We start from the raw sequence: 24,039 nt of genomic DNA on the forward strand, positions 1-24,039 counted from the left end.
GGACTTTTCCCATGCTAAGTATGTTCTCTACCAAGATAGATTCAATATATTAGTTTTATTCTCTCAAAATATGTGATCAGAGATTATGAGATTCACTAAAGACAGAAGCTACAATATTGGATAAATCAAAAGTGATATAATATCACTGTTTTTATATAATGTTTTCATATTCCAATCCTGATGTTACAAGATGAATTGTGTCCCCAAAATTTTATGTTGAAGTTCTAACCACCCATTCCTCTAAATGTAATTTTATTTAGAAATAGGACCTTTAAATAAAGGATTAATGAGGTCCTATGGACAAACCATAACCCCAAATGACTGTGGTCCTCATAAGAAAGTAAAATCAGGAGATATACATGTAAATGCATAAGGAATATATATCCATCTACAAGCCAAGAGAGGGAACACAGGAGAAATCAACTCTGCTGGCAGTTTTATATATGAAAGAAGGTTTAATCTTGTTTTAGAAATACTGAGGGGAAAATACAATCTCTAGAGGAGAAATTGGCAACAGTTAATGTCAATATTTCAATGAAACATTAATTAAACATTAAGATAATGTGTTTAAAAAGGAATGACATATAAGCACAATGCAAAGTGTTCTGAGATAGTTAATGATTTGAGGTCAAAATGGAGCAGAAAACACAAGAAAATGCAGAGATCAATGGTTATTTATTAATCATAAAGAGACATGATGTAAGATCCAAAGGTATACATACTGTCACCATCCTTATCTGGGCTACTATTACCAACTCTTTGATGGTCTGCTTCGTCTATTATTTTTCCAACTAGTTCTTTGTTTTAACTTTTCTATTCCTCAAAACAGAGACACAGAAAATTAAAATGATATACACATTCACATACACACACACACACACACACACTACACACACACACACACACACACTCACACACACAAACAGTTTCTTTAATCTTCACGATTGTTAAGACACAAAAAAAAGACCTTTATACTTTACATAATAAATGAGGACCTTGGTGAATTGGTCCCTGACTTCTAGTAGAGATCAAGTTTTAAAATAACTATAAGTTTCCCCAGTCATTTTTCACATTTCTGCTCAATCAGAAGTTACTCAGAGCATGTGCTAATAAAATATTCCTATGTTTAGTTCTTGTATTATTTGAAAGAACCATGTTCTTGCCCTCCAGAATATGATTCTCAGTTTGCAACTTAATTCATTAGTGCAATTACTTAATTAATATTATCTGCCTTGTAGAAAATAACATCTCTGAAAGGATAAATATTTTTTGATTTTACTACTATACACTCAGAAGCTTAACACTGTGCCAACACAATGGTGAGGACTCATCAAATGTTGTTAATAATTAAATAGTTCTATGAATCCTAAATTTTGAACAAAATCATGATATTACTTTTTTTTTGTACCAGGGATTGTTGAACCCAGGGGCACTTAACCACTGAGCTGCATCTCCAGCCCTTTTTAAAAAAAAATATTTATTCACAGGGTCTTACTGAGTTTCTTAGGGCTTCACTAAATTTCTGGGACTGGCTTGGAACTCCTGATGCTCCTCCCTCAGCCTCCTGAGCCACTGAGATTACAGGCATGTGCCCATGTGCCCTTGTTCCTGGTCTAATATTACTTTCTTACAGCATTGTTTTCTTATTAGTAAAACATTGTGAAGATACATAATTCTCAAAGCAATAATTCTCTGCAGCTTTGTCAGTAATGTTTTTCTCACAAGTAAAAATGTTGTAGATTAAGTTGTTTCAATGACTCTACAAAAGTTACATTGTCATCAGTGTCTGAAGGAAAGTAATCAGTTCTGTCTTCCTGAGCTGATTAGATACATTTAACTTTCTTCCCATCAAGGACTGCCATTTTAAATTCCTGAACCCTTGATAATAAACATATTCAATATAAATAATTTTTAAAATATTAATATAAGTTTAACTTTTATGTTAACATTTACACTGTTACTATTTCTTTTCCTTTTAAATACATCCTGAAGGCTATAGAAAGGAGTCTAACATGTGAATCTGTTTTTGTAATTTTTCAATTAAAAATCTTTGAGAATTCATAATTTTACACAGAATAAGACAAGAATTAATTATGGTATTGAAGATACTTCAAAAGCTAACTTTATATTTACAACATAAATTGTATTGCTCTCTACTTTATCATATGTTAAAAGACACTAAGAACTCAAAACTCATTAAAAGACCTTGTAAAACCTATGGCAGCCCCATACATTTTTAATGCTTTTACTAGTGCATTATAGTTATACATAATAGTTGGGTACATTTTGACATAATCATACATGTGTGGAATTTAATCTTACTCCATTTCAGTCTGTAGTGGCTCCTCTTTCCCTCCCCTTCTCCCTATTCCCCTCCTCCTATACTGTCTTCCTCTCACTCATTTTTTTATTTTTGATTGATGCTTTATAGATATATATATAAAGGTGAGATTTACTGTGGAATAATTACACATGTATATAGCATAATTTATTAAATTTATTCTGTATCTCTTTCCTCTTTCCATCCCTCCTCCTCCCTCTCCATCTCCTCCTTCTATCTTTTTGAGCAATCTCCACACTGCTTTCCAGACTGCTTGTGCTAATTTACAGTCCTACCAACAGTGTGAAAATATACCTATTTTCCCATGTTTTCAGCATTTACTATTTGCATTCTTGTAATTGCCATTCTAACTTGAGATGAAATCTTAGTATAGTTTTGATTTTCATTTCCCTGATTGCTAGGGTTACTAAACCCTTTTTTTAAAAAAAAATACATTAGCTATTTGTGTTTCTTCTTTTAAGAAATATCTGTTTAGTTCTTTTTCCCATTTATTGATGTTGTTTGATTTCTGCTGTTAGCTTTTTAGGTTCTTTGTACATTCTGGTTTCATCTCCCCTCTTCTGTGTTGGAGTATTATTGAGGCTCCTCAGTGGGGCTAGTTTGTGTGTTGAGTGAGGTTCACTATTATTTGACTGAACTGTGTTGCTCAGCAGCAGGATCTTTACTCTGTGAAATTTAAGTGTCTGTCTCAAGTCACTTCCAAACCTCTCTCACTGAGGAGCAGAACTCCTGCTTTTTAAACCTTGAGTTGAAATGCTGCTGGGGAGTATACATTTCCTCTAATCTTCTATCTTCTCCACCCTATCTTTTTAAACAGCTTGTTTGAGATATTTCACATGCCATAAAAGAGTCTCATTATAAAGTACAACTTAGTGGGTTAGTATAATCTCATAGCTACATAACCATTACAGCTATCTAATTCAGAGTATTTCATTACCTTGTTAAAAAACCTCACGTCCAGATTCTGGTCTTCCCTTCCTAAATGTTCTGATCTACTTACTACTTTATTTCCTATCTCTGTGGATCCATGTCTGTACTGAACATTTCACATAAATGGTATTTATACAATATGTTGTCATCTGTGTCTGGCTTCCTTCATTTAGCATGAAGTTCTCAAGGTCCATCTACGTTGTAGCACATATCAGTATATCATTCTTTTTTCTGACTGAATATTTTATTGTATAAACCACATTTTATTTACTCACTTATTCATTGATGGACATTTGGGTTGTTTGTGCTTTTTTGGCTTTTCTGAATAATATTGCTCTGAATATTTATGGACATGTTTTTGTCTGGAGATATATTTTCAATTTTCATATGTAGAGAATAGGAATGGAATTCCTAGGTCATATCATAAAACAAACTTTAAAATTTTGAGAAGCTCACAAACTATTTTATATATTTCTGTCTAATTTGACATTTCTATAACTAATATATTTATTTCTCTGTATCTTTTCCAATTCTAATTAGAGTCCATATTGTATTATAGCCATCCTTATGAAAGTAAAATAATGTGATAATGATATTGGGAATATTTCCATGTTTATATAGGCTGCTTGTATAACTGTAAAGAAATGTCCTTTCCCATTTTTTACTTGGATTATTTGTCTTTTCTTGCTAAGTTGTAAGAATTCTTTATATAGTATGAATTCAAGTCTCTTACAAGATTTTTATCAGCAAGTATTTCTCCCATTTGCTGGTTTAAGTTTTTACCTTTTAAATAGTGTATTGCACACAAATATTTTTAATTTTGAAGAAATACAATATATGCTTTTGATGATTGCTTTTTAAAAAATGACATATCAAGAAACCATTGCCATATTTAAACATTTATGCCTATATTTTATTTTAAAAACTTTAGAGTTTTAGCTTTTATAGTTAGATCATTGGTCTTATTATGAGTTAATTTTTGTAGGTAGTATGAGATAGAGGTCTTACTTTATTCTTTTCCACATGGTGGTCTAGTTGTTTCAACACCATTTGTTTAAAGGTCTGTTTCCCCCGCCCCCACCCCCGCCTTATGAAATTGCATTAACAGGTTTGTAGAAAATCATTAGATTATTGTCTTAGTCTACTTGTGTGGTTACAAACATATCACCACAGTCTGGATAATTTTCAAAAAACAGAAATTTATTTTTTCCCAACTCTGAGAGTGATAAATAGAATATCAAAACACCACCAGATCTGATGATAACTTAAAGTAAGCTTTCTGCTTCCAAGATGGTACTCTGTTGCTGCATCCTCAGAGGGCAGCAACACTATGTCTTGTGGCTAAAGGGCAAGAGAGCTAAAGGTCAAATGAAGTCCCCTTTAATCCCATCCATAAGAAGAGGGGCCTTGGCTACCAAGTCACCTCTTAATATTCACATTAGCAATTTAGTTTCCATGACTTAATTTCGGAGGAGACACAAACAATAGCAATCGCAAACATATTTATTTCTCAATTCTGTTATTATTCTATATGTCTGTCTTTTTTCTCTGTCTTAATCACGGTAGCTTTTTAGTAAGTTTTGAGAACAAGAAGTGTGGATCCCTTAACTTTGTTCTTCTTTTCTCAAGATCAATTTTACTCTTTTGGATCCCTTTTATTTCTGTATGAATTTTAGTAATCACTTATTAATTTTTGTAAAAATAATTGGCTTAAATTGTGCTGAATTTTTCAAACAATTTAAGAAGTACTGGATTTTCAAACTTAAGTTTTTTTACTTTATAAACTTGTGCCTTGCCATTTGTTTAGATCTTTTTAATTATTTTTAAGACTGCTTTGTAGTTTTCAATGAATGATTATTGCACTTTTGAATTAAATGTAATTCTAAGTGTTTATTCTTTTAAATCTCATTATAAACACAATTGTTTTTTATTCTATTTTCTAAGTATTCATTCTAAGAGTACAGAAATAGAATTAATGACTACTAGTATTGTTCCTGCAAAGTTGCTAAACTCATTTATGTGGTCTAATAATTTCTAGGGGATTTCTTGAGGTTTTCTACATACAAGTTCATGGTATCTATAAACAGAGTCGGTTTTAATTTTTTTCTTTCATTTGGAAATATCTTTTATTTATTTCTCTTCCCTAATTATTTCCAGTACAGTGTCAATACAAATGTTAAGAGTGAATATACTTAGTTTGTTCCTGATCTTAGAGAAAGCATCTCATGTTTCATCAAAAGTATGAAGCAGTATAAGGTTTTCATAGATGCTCTGTATCAAGTGAAGAAACTATCTCTTACTTATTTTGTAATTTTCAATGTAGCTTGTTGTCATAGTAATGTAGGCTCATATAATGACTTTAAAAGTATTTTCTCTTCTTATATGTTTTGGAATAGTACTGTAAAGGGTTATTGTTAATTTTTTTAAATGTTCAGTCAAATTCACCAATGAAGTCATCCCAGCCTGGGATTTTGTCTATAGAAATTTTAATGACTAATTCAGTGTCTTGTCTTACAATATTTCTTTCTCTTTTTCTATTATTCTTGACTCAATTTCAGTATTTTCTTTTTTAAAAAACTCTTTATTTCAACTAAATTATTTAAAATTTTGTTGTATACTGCTCATCATATATACCCCCCCCTTTTGTTTTTGATCAGTCTAGCTAAATGTTTGTCAGTTTTTTTCATCTTTTCATACAATAAATAACTAACATTTCATTTTGTTTCTCTCTATTGTTTTTCTATAGTCTAATTTTATCCACTGTTTTTTTTCTTTTGTTGGTACATTAAAGTTTTGCATAGTATTTGGATTCATTTTGTATAATACTTTTTCTCCACTTCTTCCCTCTATAATACTTCTCTACTGTTCTCTATTATAATAATTATATATTTTTATAAATATTTTTAGTTGGTGATATATATGTGTGTATATATATATACACATATATGTATATTTCACTGTAGCACATTTATACATGTACATAGCATCATGTTGTGATTTTCATTCTGCATTCTTTTCTTTTCCCACCCATCCTCCCTCCTCCTCAATCTCTTTCTATTCTGTTGATCTTCCTGCTTTCATACACCCCCCTACTTTTACCCTAAATTTTCTCTCTATTCTGCATATGAAATAGAACATTTGCCCCTTGATTGTCTAATTCTAGATTGTTTCACTTAACATGCTCTCTCTAGTTCCATCCATTTAATGCCAATGCTATAATCTCATTACTTTTTATGGCTCAGTAAACCTGCATTGGTTATATATACCACATTACCTTAATACATTCATCTATTAATATGCACATAGGCTGGTTCCATATTTTGGCTATTGTGAGTTGCACTGCTATAAACATTGATGTGGCTATATCACTGTAGTATGCTGATTTTAGTTTTGTTGGATAAATACTAAGAAATGGGATAGCCAGGTTATATTACAGGAACATTCTTAGTTTTTGAGGAATATCTATATTGCTTTCCAGCATGGTTGTATTAATTTGCATTTCCACCAGTAATGTGTGAGTGTAGCTTTGTTCCCACATCTCTGCCAACATTTACTATTATTTGTATTATAATTTCCATTCTTACTGAACTGAGATGAAATCTCGGGTTTGATTTGTATTTCCTTGATTACGAGGGATGTTAAATATTTTTCCATATATTTGTTGACTGCTTATGTTTCTTCTTTTGAGAAATGTCTCCTTAGTTCTTTTTACCACTTATTGAATGGTTTGTTTCTTCAGTATGTTTTTGATTTTGTTTTGATTTTGCATTTAAACTTTTTGATTTATTTATATATTCTGAATATTAATTCCCTGTCACAGGAATAGTTGCAAAGATGGTCGTCCATTCTGAAGGCTCTCTCTACATGCTCCTAAACATTCCCATTGTCTGTAGAAACTTAATTTGATGCTGTCCTACTTCTTGATTATTGGTTATATATCTTGAGCTTTAGAGGTCTGTTAAAGAAGCCAATGCCTATACCAATATGTTGGCATGTTGAACTATGTTTTCTTTCGGTAGTTTTAAAGGTTCTGGTCTAATTCCTAAACATTTAATCCACTTTGATGTGCAAGGTGAGAAATAGGAATCTAGTTTCATTCTTCTGTATACAGATATTTTTACAGCACCATTTATTAAAAAGGCTATCTTCTCAAACATTTATTTTTGGCATCTTCATTTGTCTACCTTCATATCTATTGCATTAATCGTCATGTCTATTTTTATGCCAATGTTATGCTATCTTTGTTTCTATAGAGCCATAGTATTATTTGAAGTCAGATATTGTGATACATTCAGCATTACTTTTTTTGCTCAAGATTGCTTTGGCTATTCTGGTTTTTGTACTTTACCAAATGAATTTTAGGATTTTCTCTAGTTCTCTGAATAATGTCATTTGTATTTGGATGAGGATTGCATTGTATCTGTTAAAAAAAAAAAACAAAAACTTTTGGTAGTATGTCAATTTTGACAATACTAATTCTGCCTATCTAAGAACATGGAAAGTCTTTAAAACTACTAAAATCCTCTTCAATTTTTTCTTCAGTGTTGTATAATTTTCATTGCATAACTCTTTTACCTCCTTGGTTAGATTAATTCCATGTATTTATTTTATTATTTTTTTGAGATTATTGTGGTTGGGATGGTTTCCTGGTTTCTTTCTTAGCTGAATCACTGTGGAGAGTATTGGAAAATTATTGAATTTATAAGTTCTGATCTTGTATACTGCTACTTTGCTTAATCAGCTCTAGAAGTTTTTTTGGATGGAATTTTTTGGGGGTCACTAGAAAACAGAAAATTTGACCATTTCTTTTCATATTTGTATTCCTTTGATTTCCTTATCTAGCCCAATTGCTTTGGCTAGAGTTACAAGAACTATATTGAGTAAAAATAAGAGCAGATATTATTGGCATATTCTTGATTTTCAAGGAAATGGTTTCAATTTTTCTGTGTTCAGTATGATGTTGGCTTTGAGTTTGCAATAGACTTTATGTTGATGTAAGTTCCTGTGTCCCTAGTTTTTCCAGCATTTTTAACATGAATGGGTGCTGAATTTCATCACAAAGGCCTTTTTCTGCATCTATTGAGATGATCATGTGATTCTTGTCCTTAATTCGATTTATGTGGTGAATTACATTTATTGCTTTGCATATGCTGAAACATCTTTGCATCCCTGGGATGAAATCTACTTGATCATGGTGTACTATCTTCTTGATTAGTTTTCGTATGGAGTTTGCTTATATTTTATCAAGGATATTGTATCTATCTTCATTACCTTTGTTAGCCTATAGTATTTGTTTTTTGATGAGTCTTTTTCTGCTTTTAGTATCAGGGTTATGCTGCCTTCATAGAATATATTTTGGGAATGCTTCTTCTCTTTCAATTTAATGAAATAATGGGAGTAAAAATGGTGTTCATTCATTTTTAAAAGTCTGGTAGAATTCAGAAGAGAATCTATGTAGTACTAGGTATTTCTTATTAAAAGAATTTTAATTGCTATTTCAATATTATTGCTTGTTATTGGTTTATTTAGGATTTTTTTTATATCTTCCTGATTCAATATGAGATAGGAATTTACTAAGATTCTTAAGGCCTTTGTGAAATCTCCTAATTCACTGGAATTCCAGGCATGTACAACCTCAGCCAGCTTAATTCCGTCTTTATTTTTATTTAATTGGTTACTGTTCTAGTGATCTTCATCTCTTTGGGGTTTTGAGGTTTTTATTTGGGTTCCTCTTTGTGCAGTATATTTTTAAGTATTCTTTGTAGTACTGCCTTGGTGCTCATAAATTCTTAAAGTTTATATCTATGGAAAGTTTGTATTTCTCCATATATTGTAAAGATAGCTTTGCTGGATATAGCAATTTTGGCTTGCATTTTCCTTTTCTTTTAGAGATTAGAATATCTCATTACATGTCTCCTTGATTTTAGGGAGATTTGAGAGGTCAGAAATCAGGCTTATTGGTTTTTCTGTATGTGTGCCCTGACATTCATTTTTATTTTTAAGATATATATTTCTATGTTATGCACTTTTATTATGATGTGTCTTGAAAAGATTCTTTGTATTTTTTAATCTTGTCTATTTGGGGTCCTATATGCTTTCTGTAAGTGGATATCTTTCATTTCTAAGGTGGGGAAACTTTTTCTGTTTCTATCTCACAGATGTGGTTCTTAATGCCTTTAGCTTCTGTCTCCATGTTCTTGTTTATCCCAATGATGATCAGGTTTGTTCTCTTGATGTCCCAGAGTTCTTATGTATTCTGATCATGGTCTATTTTTCTCCTTTATTGCCTACTGGTATTTAAGTTTATATGCCCCATAATCAAGATCTAAAGTTCTGTCTTCAAAGTCTGCACTTTGATATTTATGAAACCCAATGTCTTGGTGATGCTTATATGTAAATTTTGAATATGATTCATTGGGTCTTTTATTTCCAGGATTTCTGACTCTTTTCATTTCAGTACCTCCATTTTTTTATCAAGATGTTTTTTTTCATCTCCTGTATTTGCTCTCTTAATTTATTGCTTAGATTTCTTTTAGTTCACTGAGCATTTAAATAAGAACTTTTTTATAGTATTGCACTAGAAATTTTTCTGCCTCCATATCTGTGGGATCCTTTGTTGATGGACTGTGAATTTTGAGAAGTGATGTATTTGCCTGTTTCTCTTGTTTGCAGAGGTCTTGGACTTCACATCAGTTCAGAGGGTTGTGAATGCATGTCCTTTTTTTGTAGTTATATTTTTATGTTCTCTCTGGGACCGCTCTCTGTTTTTTATATAGATGTTTAGGAGTGGGACTGGAGTTCCCCCTCTGGTTGTCTCTGTTATGGGTCTGGTTGTTGGTTTGGAGTTTCTGTCTCTAGTATTCAATGTGTGGAAGTATTGTTGAGGCTCATATGCAGGTTAATTCATGTGGGGAGTGAGTTTCACTGTTACTTGGCATGTTGTGAGTGTTGCTTGGCTATAGTATCTCTACCCTGTTCAAGTTTCTCAATCACTTCCAAGCTTCTCTTAGGGAAAAAAAGGAGCAAGGAAGAGCAATAATGTTAGCAAGTTATGTGTAGTCTTGAGGTCTGGTGTCAACTTTGAGATCTATAACACTAATTACCACCTGGAAAGGAATGACGGAATCAGTATTTAACCTCATTGTCAACAATAAACAACCATTAACTAGATTAGATATTACCTAGGTATCTATTCTGTCATGCACTATTATCAATACAGCAATATGATTGGAATAGGAATTATACAAACTTAAAATTCTACTGGATTGTGGATTTACTATTCCTTAAGTGAAGAGCAAATAGGGAGGGGAAGCAAAAATAGTTTGAAATACTTAAACTAAACAAAAGAGAAGCAGGAGACAGCAGATGATGGTATAAATATGGAGGAATAAAAACTACAAATATGATAAAAAGAGGAAGAAGGAACAGGAAGATTTGGTTATTAGTGAGGAAAGAAAGTGATGAAGTGGTAAAAAGAACAAACAAGTAAAAGATGAAAACAAAACAAATGTAAGAATAATTTTATTCCACAAAAGTGAAACCAAGGTTAAATAATGAATGAATGAAGAAGACAGCAATGAAAATGGAAGAAAAACAGTATGTGTGTGAGTGTGTGTATATGGAGGTGTGTGTATACTTGCAGTGAGAACTTACACATACCCATGCATATACACACACAATCACGTAGTTTGGAAAAAACAAACAAAAAAAAAAATAGAACTTGGGGCTGGGGATGTGGCTCAAGCGGTAGCGTGCTCGCCTGGCATGCGCGAGGCGCTGGATTCGATCCTCAGCACCACATACAAATAAAGATGCTGAAAACTAAAAAATAAATATTAAAAAATTCTCTCTTTCTCTCTCTCTCTCTCTAAAAATAGAACTAAAAATAAAAATAAAAAATAATTAAAATAAAAAAGAAAAAATGAGGAATAGAAAAAACATCATAATGAGGAAAAAAAGGGCTTGTTTCTATTGATGTGATTAAAACTGTTGGGAGGCTCTGCAACTCTTGGGTCAAGGTTCTTAGGTCCCACATCTTTATGTTTTTCTCCAACTTACAGTGAATGAGGCCAGGAGTCAAAGCTGGTTGTATTACCTCTGTTTACATGATGGGAAAGAATGGGGAGTGTTGACAACTTGCGTATTTCCATAGTGCAACTAACTGGTTCAGAGTTCTAAATTGGTAGTCCTAGTAGCTGAAGTTTGGTCTTGACTGACCCTTGGAATTCTGTTGATGGGTATTTGAGTTTGTTCCATACCTTCCTGTTATTAGGGAGATGCCATCTCCCCTGGATATCTAGTACTCCGGAGCTTCCTGAAATTTCCACTTTTAGGGTGTGGAGTCCAAACCTTGACATTTTTTTCACGTATTTCATCTCATGGTTGTGAATTGCCCAGGTTCAGACCTGGAGGATGGACACTGCTGTCTGACACATTACTGGCATTTTTCCAGATACTGGTATGGGATGTTAGCAACAAAGGGAACTCTCTCTCCTTGCTGACTCCAGCCTCTATGTCCCTAGGAACAGTCCTCTGAGTACCTGTTTTAATCATGCTGGTACAGATATACTCTGGGCCCAGCAATAGGCACCTGTTGGGTCAGGTTGGGAACTTCGTTTATGAATTCCCAATCTCTAGCTTCTGCTTGCTGCCACATGGCAACTTCATCCCCCAAATCCAAAGTCCAAATGCTCTCTCTGATAAGGGAATGATGATCCATAACAGGGAGGGGGGAGGCATGGGGAAAATGGAGGAACTTTGATTGGGCAAAGAGGAGGGAGGGGAAGGATGGTACATAGGGCAGGAAAGATGGTGGAAAAAGAGGGACATCATTATCCTAGGTACATGTATGACTGCACATATGGTGTGATACTACATTGTGTACAACCATAGAAATGTAAAGTTGTGCTGCAATTGAGTACAATGAATCAAAATACATTCTGCTGACATATATACCTAATTAAAATAAATAAATTAGTTAAAAAAAAAACACTTCCTGACACTGTGGTGCTGATTCTGTTTGGACTTTCCACCCGTAGACAATTGATTTGGGTTACTTTTTATTCAACAACTCCTACCCCAGCATTCTTCTCTGGGTTAGAGCCAGCTTCCCACTCTATTCCATGGGTTCCCCTAAGCTGAATTTACCTATTGTGTTTTTCCTACTCTCTGTACTCCTTCTGTGCCCTCCAGTGGACTGGCATATCTGTAATATATTATTTCTTATATTCAAAGTTTTCAGATTTCTGTTTCTCTGTTATTGTTTTAGTATCTAATGTTGAATTTTCCTTTAGTCATCCACCTTGCTGAGGAGCAGTCTTTCTGCTTTAACTCTTGAGTTGAGTAACTGCTGGGAAGTGCACCCTTACACTAGTTTCCTTTCTCCTGTCTTTTAATTTGATCCACTTATCTCAACCATTTTTTTTTGTCAGTGTTCCTATTGATTTTAAAAAAGTTCAAATTTTCAAAGGTCTTTATTCTAGCATATGCCATTTGACAGTCCCATAATTTTTGAGGCAATAAAATTTATATTCACCCATTCTGACTGCATTCAGTTACCAATTGCCCAGATTTGTGTATGTGTTTCTAACATCTGTATTCCATTTACCAAAGTTTCTGCTGAGCCTAATAGGTAGGTAGGAATCATTTTCTTCTCTGAACTTCTCCATGTTATCCCCTCCTGAATGAGTGCATTTATTAAAAAATTCTTTAAAAACCACCTTTGCAGCTCAAGAAGAACTAGAACTTAGTCAAAACAATTAATTATCTACCTATAAACTCTAAATCTCATTGGACAATTTTTTGCTTTTGTCTATTCTGTCATGGAAAAGATCGATCTTTGGTGTTAGATAAAAATGCTTTACTAAGACTTTATACTTATTAAATGTGTGAAATTCTAAATATATATGTAAATTACCAGATGTAATATGAAATGAATTAATTGTTATATAAACATACTTAGCCAATCAAGTTTGAGGTATTAAAATCTTTAAAGTGCATTACCTCATATGTTCAATACTTGTATGCAGCACATTTACATGTTATTATTTAAGAGTAAGAATTTCTGTGCTTTCAAATGCACTATCTTAAGTGTCCTGCTTAATTACTATAAAGTCATTACTGTAATTAATATGTATAGACATGGCCATGTATAGACTTACAAACTAAAATTTACGTTCTGAATACAATATGAACGCAAGAGGAAGACCTCTTCCCACTAGTCTTAATTTAACTAATTTGTTGACATATATTTTTGATTAATGAAAACATCAAAAATTCTGTTTGAGTTAGAATGTATTATTTCTCTATGCCACTTAGAGACCATGCAATGCAATGTATATGAAACTTAAGTGCATCTGAAACACTTAGAGTGATGATATATTCTTTTTTTTCAGTTTTTTAAAAAACAAACTCCAATCAATGCCTGTATGGTGTTTGCTTCACCCTGTTCACAAAATTTCAATTGTAGTCACTTTTTGCTTCATTATAATATCAATAAAACTCCTCATGGCCTAGCGTTCTGTGTGGTGGACCATAATGAGGTACACATACATCATTAAGGACCAACATAGGGGATTGATTAACTAAGACCCAAATGCAGCACCAGGAATTGGCAGTCCTAGTGGAAAGAACCAATACTCTTAAATGCATCTCTAATGCCACTTCCTGGCTGAGCAGTTATAGTATTTTTCTCTGCTGTGAATCTTCTTGATACAAGGGCTAATGTGTTCTGCATATGACATGGATTTTTCTAAAAACATGTTTGCTGTCTTAATGAGTTCTCAAGAGACAGCAAAGAAAGTAGGGCTTCTCATTTACAGGGCTCACAGCGATTTAGAGCATTCATTATAAGTCTACCTCATATGAATGTATCCTTCGTATAAAGCTGCTTTGGTCTGAAATTTCACACAATATTCAAAGCCTATGCCAAAAGTCTTATATCATAAAGAAAAATAAATAAAAAGAAAATGTACACAGCAGCTGAACCACGGTGTAGTATTTCTGGTTTAATAGAAGTTACTTTAAATTCATTAATATTTGGAAATAATGTTTCAAAAGGTTATGGCATAGACACTCTCATTTGCATAAAATACAACATTCACTTGACTAGCTGGAGTAAATATTCTGGTTGTTGAGACAAAAAATGCTGGCACAAAGTGGCAATCTTCACAAAACAGCTCAAACTATCATTTTAAATAGAACATGTAGAGTGATGTCAGAATGAATGTAAAATTCAATATTTTTTTTATTTACATGATGAATATGAAACAAAGAGGATAAACATGTAATATTATGTGATATTCTTAAAAGAATGAAAGCTTAAACATGATTTATAGTTGTCTGGGGAGGGTCAAAAGGCATGATATCCCCAAAATAAATTATAGTTTTTTGTTAATATTTTAGAGGTATTGTTTTCCCTGTAGCTCAATTCCTGACATACATTTCAAATGTGCATATTAATAGCCTCCTAGTTCAGGCACTACATGGAGAGAAAAGAGGATTTATTTGATGGGTCTTATTCAAGGAATTATCTTGCTGGTCCTACTGGATATCAAATAGATTCTTTCTTAAAATTTATGTGTGTGGGTCTAATTTTTATTTACATAAATTCCCAAACTTAATGTAGTTCAATTTATGATTTCTTAACTGTACAATGATCTCAAAGTTATGCATCTTTATAGAAACTATACTTCAAATTTTGAATTTTGATCTTTTTCTAGTCTAGCAATGCAGCATAATACATTTTTACAATGCTTGGCAACAGCAGAAAACCACAGCTCTAGGTCAGCCACAAGATTCTGATGGTAAACAGCTGATACTCTACAGTATAATGCATTGCCAAATTATGTATTTCTTAGGTTAGCCATGTTAAATGCAAAGAATATTAATTCTGCTATATTATGGTTCTGTGGTTTAAAATATCCTTTCCATTAAATGTTTTCTCCTGCATTTAAAGTCCTGTAATTTAGTGATTACATAATTAAAGGGTATTTTATTGCCTATGACAATTAACCTTATGATAAATGTAATGTTCCTTTTTATTCCTGATAATAATTTTTATTGTGATGCCTATTTTGTCTAATTTTAATAAGGCTACTTCCGTTATATTTTAGTTCATGTTCTCTTAGTTTATGTTCTCCCATCATTTTGCTTTTAACCTACTTATATCATCTACATAAAGGAAAGTGGTTTTCTTCTTTTTTTGAGAGAGAGAAAATCTTTTTTATTTATTTATTTTTTTGTAGATGGACACAACACAATGCCTTTAGTTTTTTAATGTGGTGCTGAGAATCAAACTGGGTTCCCCTTTGCTAGGCAAGTGCTGAAACACAATCCCAGCACAAGGAAGGTTTTTTGCATCTAAATAGTTGTATATTAACTTTAGTAAGGATTTTTGCACCTAATTAGCTGCATATTGCCTTTTAGTTTTTTAAAACATCAGATAACCCCTATGTTTTATCTACTGTGTTAATGCCATCCAAATGCAAAGAGATGATTGACAAGGTTTAATTAAAATCTACCTCCTTGTTTTTTTTTTTTCCATTTGTTCCATCAATTCTTTTTTTCTTTTCTTTATTTGGATTAATTGAATATTTTAAAATGTTATTTAGTTTCCTCTATTGTGTCATTATTTAAACCTTCAGAAAATTAAGAGTTGTCCTAGTTTTTCAATATAAATATTTATCAGAATGTACCTTAAAATAATACTATTCTACCTCTCATGTAAAGACCCTGTAGCAGCATATACTTAACTCTTGCATCCACTCTAGTAAGCTATAGATGATATTTTACATCTACATATGCTATAAACATAAAATACAGTGTTACTATTTTTCTTTACATAGTCATCATTCTTTTAGATTAGTTAAAAATCAGAAAAATCTACTTTATTTTATACTCATTTATTTCTGATGTATTTCATTTCATTGTTTCAGTCCATGTTTGTTTCTGGATTCATACTCCTTCTGCTTGAAGAAGTTTAATATTTCTTGTTGATAATTGCATTATGAATTAATTCTGCTTTTCTTTACATGAAATATTATTTTCTTTATTTAGTAGAATAATGCTGACCTGATATAATATGTCAGAAAATATTCCTTCCTTCTGCTTCAATTTTCCAGAATACATTGTGGATAATTAGTATAATTTGTTCCTTAAAATACTTAGTATGTACCAGTGAACACGTCTGGGCTTGGTGCTTTCTAGTTTGGAAGGTTATTATTATTTCAGTTTTTTCATAGATACAGGCCTATTCAAATATCTCTTTCTCTATTTTGAAATATGTTTTTCATGTATATCAAATACTATTTCACAGTGTTCTTTTTTCCCCAGCACAACTTGCTTATCATTGGTCCTCTGAATTCCATGTTTTTTTTTAACAATAGTATTATACAACAATAAGTATTATACTTATCCTGTATGTGTCATTTTATTTCTTGATAAAGATTTTTACTTGTTTCTTCTTTCAATATTTTCATGTAATTGCCAAAATGATGTGTGCATGCATATGTGTTCATGTGTGTCTCTATCCATATATGCAAATGGGTGCATGTGAGTCCATGTGTGTGAACATGTGTGCATGTAGGTACACGTCTGAGTCTGAACATGTGTGCCCATGTGTTTCCATGTGCATGTGTGTATATGAATGTGTGATGTATTGTGATTGTGTGTTTTGTGTGTGCACATGTGTTTAGTGCATGTATTTGTGACAGATGTTCTTAGAGTACCTCAAATTCTAGAATTTCTATCTGTAATTTTGGGAAAAATTAGCAATTATCATTTTTTTAAAATATGGACCACAACTCTAGAGATCTCTGTATAATTTTTATTACTTTCCTTTCTTTGGGTTTAAGTTGGATAATTTTAACTGGCTAATTTTCAAAGGTAATTCAATTCTTCATTATGTGAAATCTACATAAAATTCCCATCAGGTGTTATTAATTTGTTATTCTTTTGCATTTTTATCCTTTCCATCTCTTTGCTGCAATATAACTCTTACCTCTCATATTGTTAAACTCTGTCATTGGGTCCTTTAACATACTAACTATAGTTAATTAAAATTCCCTTCACATGATTCCTATATCTCTGTAATTAATGAGCCTGATTTTATGATTCATTTGTGTCTGCAAAAAGTCTATTTTTTCTTTTTCATTACCTGTTGGCTTCTTAGTGATGTTTTGTTGAAAACTAGAAATCCTGTGTAGGACAGTGGGACTAAACTAATACTTAATACCTGGAAATAAAGATGCTTTTCTTCTGCTGAATATATTTAGTTAGTATTTGCACTGTCTTTGAAGTTTGTTGCTGCTATGCTTAACCTTTGTGGAAAAGCTTCAAATTTCCATAATGATGCTTTTCTAAAAGTTAGGATAAAATTATGAGGACTGTAATAATATTATATTGATGAATTCCAAGGAGAATAGGTTTTAGGTACTCTTGCTACAGAAAGAGAGAGAGAGAGAGAGAGAGAGAGAGAGAGAGAGAGAGAGAGAGAGAGATGGGAGAGGAGACAGGACTAAAGAAGGTAGGAAACTATAATGAGATGATTCATATGTTCATTTGCTTAACTATATTACATAAACACACTTACACACATACATATCAAGATAAGTATATCAAAACATCATTTTGTGTGCTTTAAATATATACCATAATGTTTTTAAGTTGTTTTACCAACGCGATGATTTATCAACTTTAAGCTTTAAGACTCTTGAGTGAACTTTACAAATATTTTTAGTTGCTCTTATTTCTCTCACTTGCCCTTGTTCCTCTTAAAACACCCATTTTCACCTCTATGAGGGTTTAAGCAAATCTGAAAACTGAATTAAAACGTCCAAATTAAAAGTAGAATGCTTCAATCACTGGGTCAGGTTCCATTTACAAGATACGATTGCTTCCTCTAATAGTTACAAGATGAGCACAATAACTAATATTTATTTTAGCATAGCTTACTAAGGATGTCAGTACATGTTATTTTCTTTAATCCTTATGAATACCCTATGAAATATTACTCATACTTTTAATATGAGAAAATTAATTATATTGAGGAAATAATTTAATTCTCAATTATTTTTATTTCTAACTCAGGTCATCCTTTCCAAATGATTATTTTATTAAGACTTGGTCATTGTATAAATATTTAGCACATTTTTGTCATCTAAAAAGACCTTTGCTCAGATGGTTGAATAAAACTTTTCCCAAGTACTGGAAGTTCTGGAAGCAAAAGTGATAAGTTTTTTTTTTTTTTCCAGTAGGCATATTCATCCATGGGAAAATGAAAGTAAGAAATATTTGTGGAAGTATGAGGCAATATTGCACACTGCACACATGCACACTATGGAAGAAGATCAAGCCTACTATGTAGGAGGTTGAAGATACTCATTTCTTATACTTAATCCTGATATAAGTTGAGCTTTCTACAGTGGTGAGTCCATAGTTCTATGGAGGAGTGGAGGGTATGTGTGTAAGAATTCACATTCAGCAATTTGTTTACAAGATTAAGTTAAGAATGATTAAAACTGCATTTCAAAATAATGATAATTTATGTTAGATAGTGATTGGGATGATTTTAAGGATGAAAAGTGTTCAGAGTCCCAAATGTACACCATTATCACTTCCTTGGTACAACTTTTGATCAATTTCTTCAATAGAATATAACACATAAATCTTAACTTTAGGTACAATCTCCATGCACTAGTCTTTCTCAGCTTTCATACTGACCACATACCTGAAGGTTATTTCTCAAACTTCCATAATTAACAATAAATACCCCCAATTCACTGTATGCCATTTAAGCATCCTCACTATATGTATTCCAGAAAAGGCTCTTCAAGGCTTATTTCCCACCTGAGGTGACACTTGCACCACTGCTCCAGACTCAGGTGACACTTTTGACATTTCAGAGACACAGAACTAGTCTTCATTTCCCTCAGTAATGTGTAATTTTCGTCTTTCTTGCTTCTTTGTATTCTCATTCCTTCTACGTCCTTCCATGCTTTCATCTATTCTTATCCCTTTACTGTCTTTTAAAACAGACAGAGCAATTTGAGAAACATGAATTTAAGTTTCTTTTATCTTAGTCAGAAGAGAGGGAGCCTGTGGCATTTTTTTTCCGGATTGCCTCCATGTATACAGCTACCCAGCTACTTTGCATTAGAATTCTTCTCTGGTGGGAGGAACAGAACTTGAAATGTGGCGGATTTATTATTCTCTGAAGGAGATTTACTTTATCTGAGGAAAGAGTGAAGAAAAAAAGCATTATGCATAACAGCACAATAAGTAGTAATGATCCAAATGTCCATCAACTGATGAGTGAAGAAACAAAATATGTAATATCTATACAATATTATTGAGCAATAAAAATGAATGAAGTATAGATACGTGCCACAGAAGGTTGAAAGTCAAAGAAATGAAGCCATGTGAAAGAAGTCAGACACAAAAGACCACATAATGAATGATTGCATTTATATGAAATGTCATTTAAGACATCTTCATGGATTCATTTTCATATTGCTCTTTCCCCAAATAAAAATATCAGCCAATACATTGGTTGTCCTGTTGGAAATTATAGCCATTATGTGCCTTCATAGAAGGGAATTCAGCAAAACTCAACAACAGCATCTGTGAGAGCCAATTGCCTACCTGGAATTTACAATACAGAGTAATTTAATGTATTATGATTTATAAATTGGATGCTAATAATCCTTATGACAGTAAAGCTAATAGACATAGAAGTATCTGTGTGAGCATTCTTTATGTCCAGTAGTTAAATATTAAATTGACTTCAACATTTTCATTATACAAATTGTAGATGGAGTGTTGACTACAAAGTAGAACAACAATAAACTATTACATGAAAAACAACAAATATATCGTATGTAAATTAAAGATAAATTGTATAAGTATATTCAATAGATAAAATTTTAAATAGTGTAAGGAGAGAAGAGTTCATTTCTCCTGCAAAAATGAATTCAACCTTCAAAGCAGGCCAGCATTTGTCATTTAAGGAACTGCAGATGACTTAGAGAATCTATTTGACACAGATCTTGAATTACAAGTTCTATCAAAAAATAAAGCCATTATTCTTTTTATTATCATTTTGTTTGCATGCTTTAGTGTAAACCTGCTTTCATGATTAGAATCTATTTTCCTGAGGTTTCATTGTGGAACAGCTGTCTAGAAAAGAAGGAGGAAACATTTTAATTTTAGCTTCAAGTATAGTGCACTTTCTCTTTCCCAAATTTCAAATTATATGATGCTTACTAAGGTACTACTTTGAATCAACTCTGTGAAAATAATACTAAATAATACATTTTTGAAAAGTCATTTACATTCATGATTTCCAGCAGAGAAGTAATGTCTTTGTATTTTACAAATATTTGAAGATATAAAATTGCATGTCCCAAGCCTTGATAATAGGTAATTTGATATAAATTACATGGCCATTAATTTCTTTATGTAAGTCTTCCTCTTAAGAAATTAGTTCCCCTGAGGTGGGTAAGAAGTAGAAAAAACAATTTGAAATCTGAAAAGTTAGCAACTCGTTTTGTAATCTTAAAGTACATATACGAAAATACTTCCCAACCCTTGTTTTCAGTGAATTCTATATTTTATTTTAATAACAGTATTACAATTGAGAGGATTTAAAGGAAGCTTTTTCTTGAAAGTGGCTGATGGTGTCAAATTATTTCTTTTGTTTACCATCTAAAACCAGTGGACTTAAATAGTGAGAAACAGATCCATATGTATTTTCATATCCTTCTTTACTAATTCAAGTCAGAAAAATAATTTAAGCCTCACTTGACACTTCTCCTTTTGTTTAAACATGACTGAACATTAGAATGTTGGAATTAAAGTTAGTTTGGGGACTTTTTTGGACATCATTCAAGAGTCTGACATGATCAGACACATGGTTTTTATTAGCATAACACATTGCAATCTGGTCTTGGTAATCTTGATGATTTCCTCATCCCGATAGACAGAAAAGGAGGAGAGCAGAGGAAAAAAGAAAGTTTTGGTAGGAAATCCCCAGAATTTCAATAGCCATCTAATTTTACAATAATGTAAGATAATAAATAGCAATGAAGTAAGAAGAGTAAACATGGAGCACTACTACTTATCTTTTCCTTCCCTCTTATCAGTTCTTTGCCTCAACAACTCCAGAAAATCCTCTGGCAAAAGTTACCATTGTCATCTTCGTTTCCAAATCCAGTGGTTCCATCTGAATCTAATTAGTAAATGCAACATCAGACACTGTTGACACTGATATCTTATTTGAGAAGTATTCTTTGCTGGATTTCTGCCTATTTAAGAAAAACTGGAGGAGATTCAGCCAACTGCTGTTTTGTTTCTAGATTCCTTTGCCAAATCCTCTTAACCTAGGTTATGCAATAGGCCTGTTACCCTGGTTGTTACCATATAGACCTGATCTTTTCCACACATTTCCCAGGTAGTCTCATTCACCCTTTGGATTTCAGTTTCTACCCTTATGTCCACAGTTTCTCATGTATACGTTAATCCGTATTTCTTCAAATTCTGGGGTCAGACAAATCTAAATTTAAAAATATTGGTTATTTCCAGCTAGATATCCAAAAGGGTTGTCAAATAAAATATGATCAAACCTGAGTCCCTTATCCTTTCCTTTACCTGTCAATAATTAAATCATTAAGAAAATATCCTAATCTGGTCTCTTAATCTCAATAATTATCATGAGTTGATTTTCCCTTCTTTCCCAAATCACCAGAAGCAATAACACTTAACATCAGTTTCTCCCACTTTTATTTGGTGATAAAATCCTGTTCTATTTCAATTCCAATATCTCTTACTAGTTAATTATCACCTCTAAATGATTGTATTTCTAAAATGAGATTTAATATACATATCTCACATTGTAGACTTAGAAGTCTTCTAGTTCATGACCAACTGGCATGAATACTTTTTGCAAATAAGAAAACAGATCATTCCCTCAAGACCTCATATTCTATTTGATTATTGCTTTAGAAACTATTCATATATATATATATATATATATATATATATATATATATATAATAAATGGGAAAACAATGACACCCTTGGAACCATATATTGAAACATATGAAAATAAGTTCAGCCCCAGCTCCTTATAACTCTTTAAGTCTTCTCTGTTATCTACTGCATTTAATTCATCCTCTATAAACAAGATATTCTATAAAATTTGATTTCTGTAGAGATCTTTTCTCTTTGAATATTTCCCATGGTCTTCCATGCCTGCAAAGTTTTATTCCAAATTTTCAGGACTTTTTTTCTTCAGCATGTTTACATATCCAAGATTCTTCTTACATCTTCTCTTCAATCAGTCATTTATTAAACGTGACCTTTTCACTCTGCTTCCTGGAATTAACCATATCTATTTCCATCCACTTATAAAACATCTCCTCTTTATTGTTTACAACAGTGTGTTGAATATTTGGTATGAGTTGCCTCTTGTATACTTCAAGACTCCAGTGAGCAAGGACTAGGTCTTACTTGTCTTCCCTCCCTATACCACTGCACATTTCCAAGTATACAGAGTATGAATAAAATTTTAATACACACAAGCACATTATATATGCCATGTACCAACTTCAGGCTATAGATCCTATGATTCTCCCTATTCCCCACTTTATGATTGAGCAATCTCAATTAGAGAGATAAATGAAATTACCCAAGTTTGCAAAACTCTTAAGATATAGAGAGATGGAATCAAATTTCTAATACAAGCAATCTAATCTCTGAGCCTGTGCACATATCTACTATACTCAACCACATTTATAATGTGTTCATTACAATTAGCAACATGTACCACATAGTAACCACAGTGAGAACTGGTGAAAAAATAGTGAAAACAACTGTCATATGTATAAACATTTGCAAAGGAAACAATGGAAATAAGTTGCAGGCTAAGACTCAGAGAGGTTTTCCTTCCTTTTCTTTTGTGATTTTTGTTGTTGTTTAAAAAAAAAAAAGAAAAGAAAAGAAACATTTTAGATTGGAAAAAAGAAGGAACCACTTGAGTAGGCAGGAGACCGAGGTAGTGATCTATTGAGTGAAATCCCTGTGTAGTCTCTCTATTGAAAGCATTTTGCTTCATTACCAACAGAAATAGTTTAACTTGACATTGTAGGAAAGAGGAGAAGGAAAGGAACAGATAGAGGCACAATACTTAGAGAGCTCAGATCCTTTCTCTAGTCTCTTACCTCTGCATGAAAGAATGGGTCATATCTCTTGCTAGTGAGGGAAGAGTTGATGTTCAGTGAGGAGGGTTTTAAGTAGCTGCTGCTTCTAGCAGAATGGAGAGGTGACTGTAGAAACATGGAAGCCAGCTGGCTGCATGAGAAGCTCAGCTTTCATTAGCATGAAATTATAGTCACATTGTTTTATGAGAAACACTTCACTTAAATTTACGAAACTTCCCTTTCTCCATAGGCCTACTTGATTTAGTGACTTGCAGTGAATAAAACATGAAGAACACATGGAGACACATTGGTTTGAAGGGTTTGCTCAATAAAGCACCTTTTATTTTCTACTAAAAGTAATATTATAGTCCTGAGGGGTATATCTGTGTGGTACAATATTTGCATGTGTGAGGCCCTGGGTTTGGTCCTCAGCACTGCAAAAACAAACAACAAAATATTAAGTGATAATTTGAGTTACCAACACTGGTTTCTAAACCTTCAACAACAACAACAACAACAAAATTGACAAAATACAATTTTTTTTTTCTGGTGAGAAAACTCTCCTTGAACCAT

This window comes from Urocitellus parryii, chromosome 7 (genome assembly GCF_045843805.1).
Source record: "Urocitellus parryii isolate mUroPar1 chromosome 7, mUroPar1.hap1, whole genome shotgun sequence".
Taxonomy (NCBI): domain Eukaryota; kingdom Metazoa; phylum Chordata; class Mammalia; order Rodentia; family Sciuridae; genus Urocitellus; species Urocitellus parryii.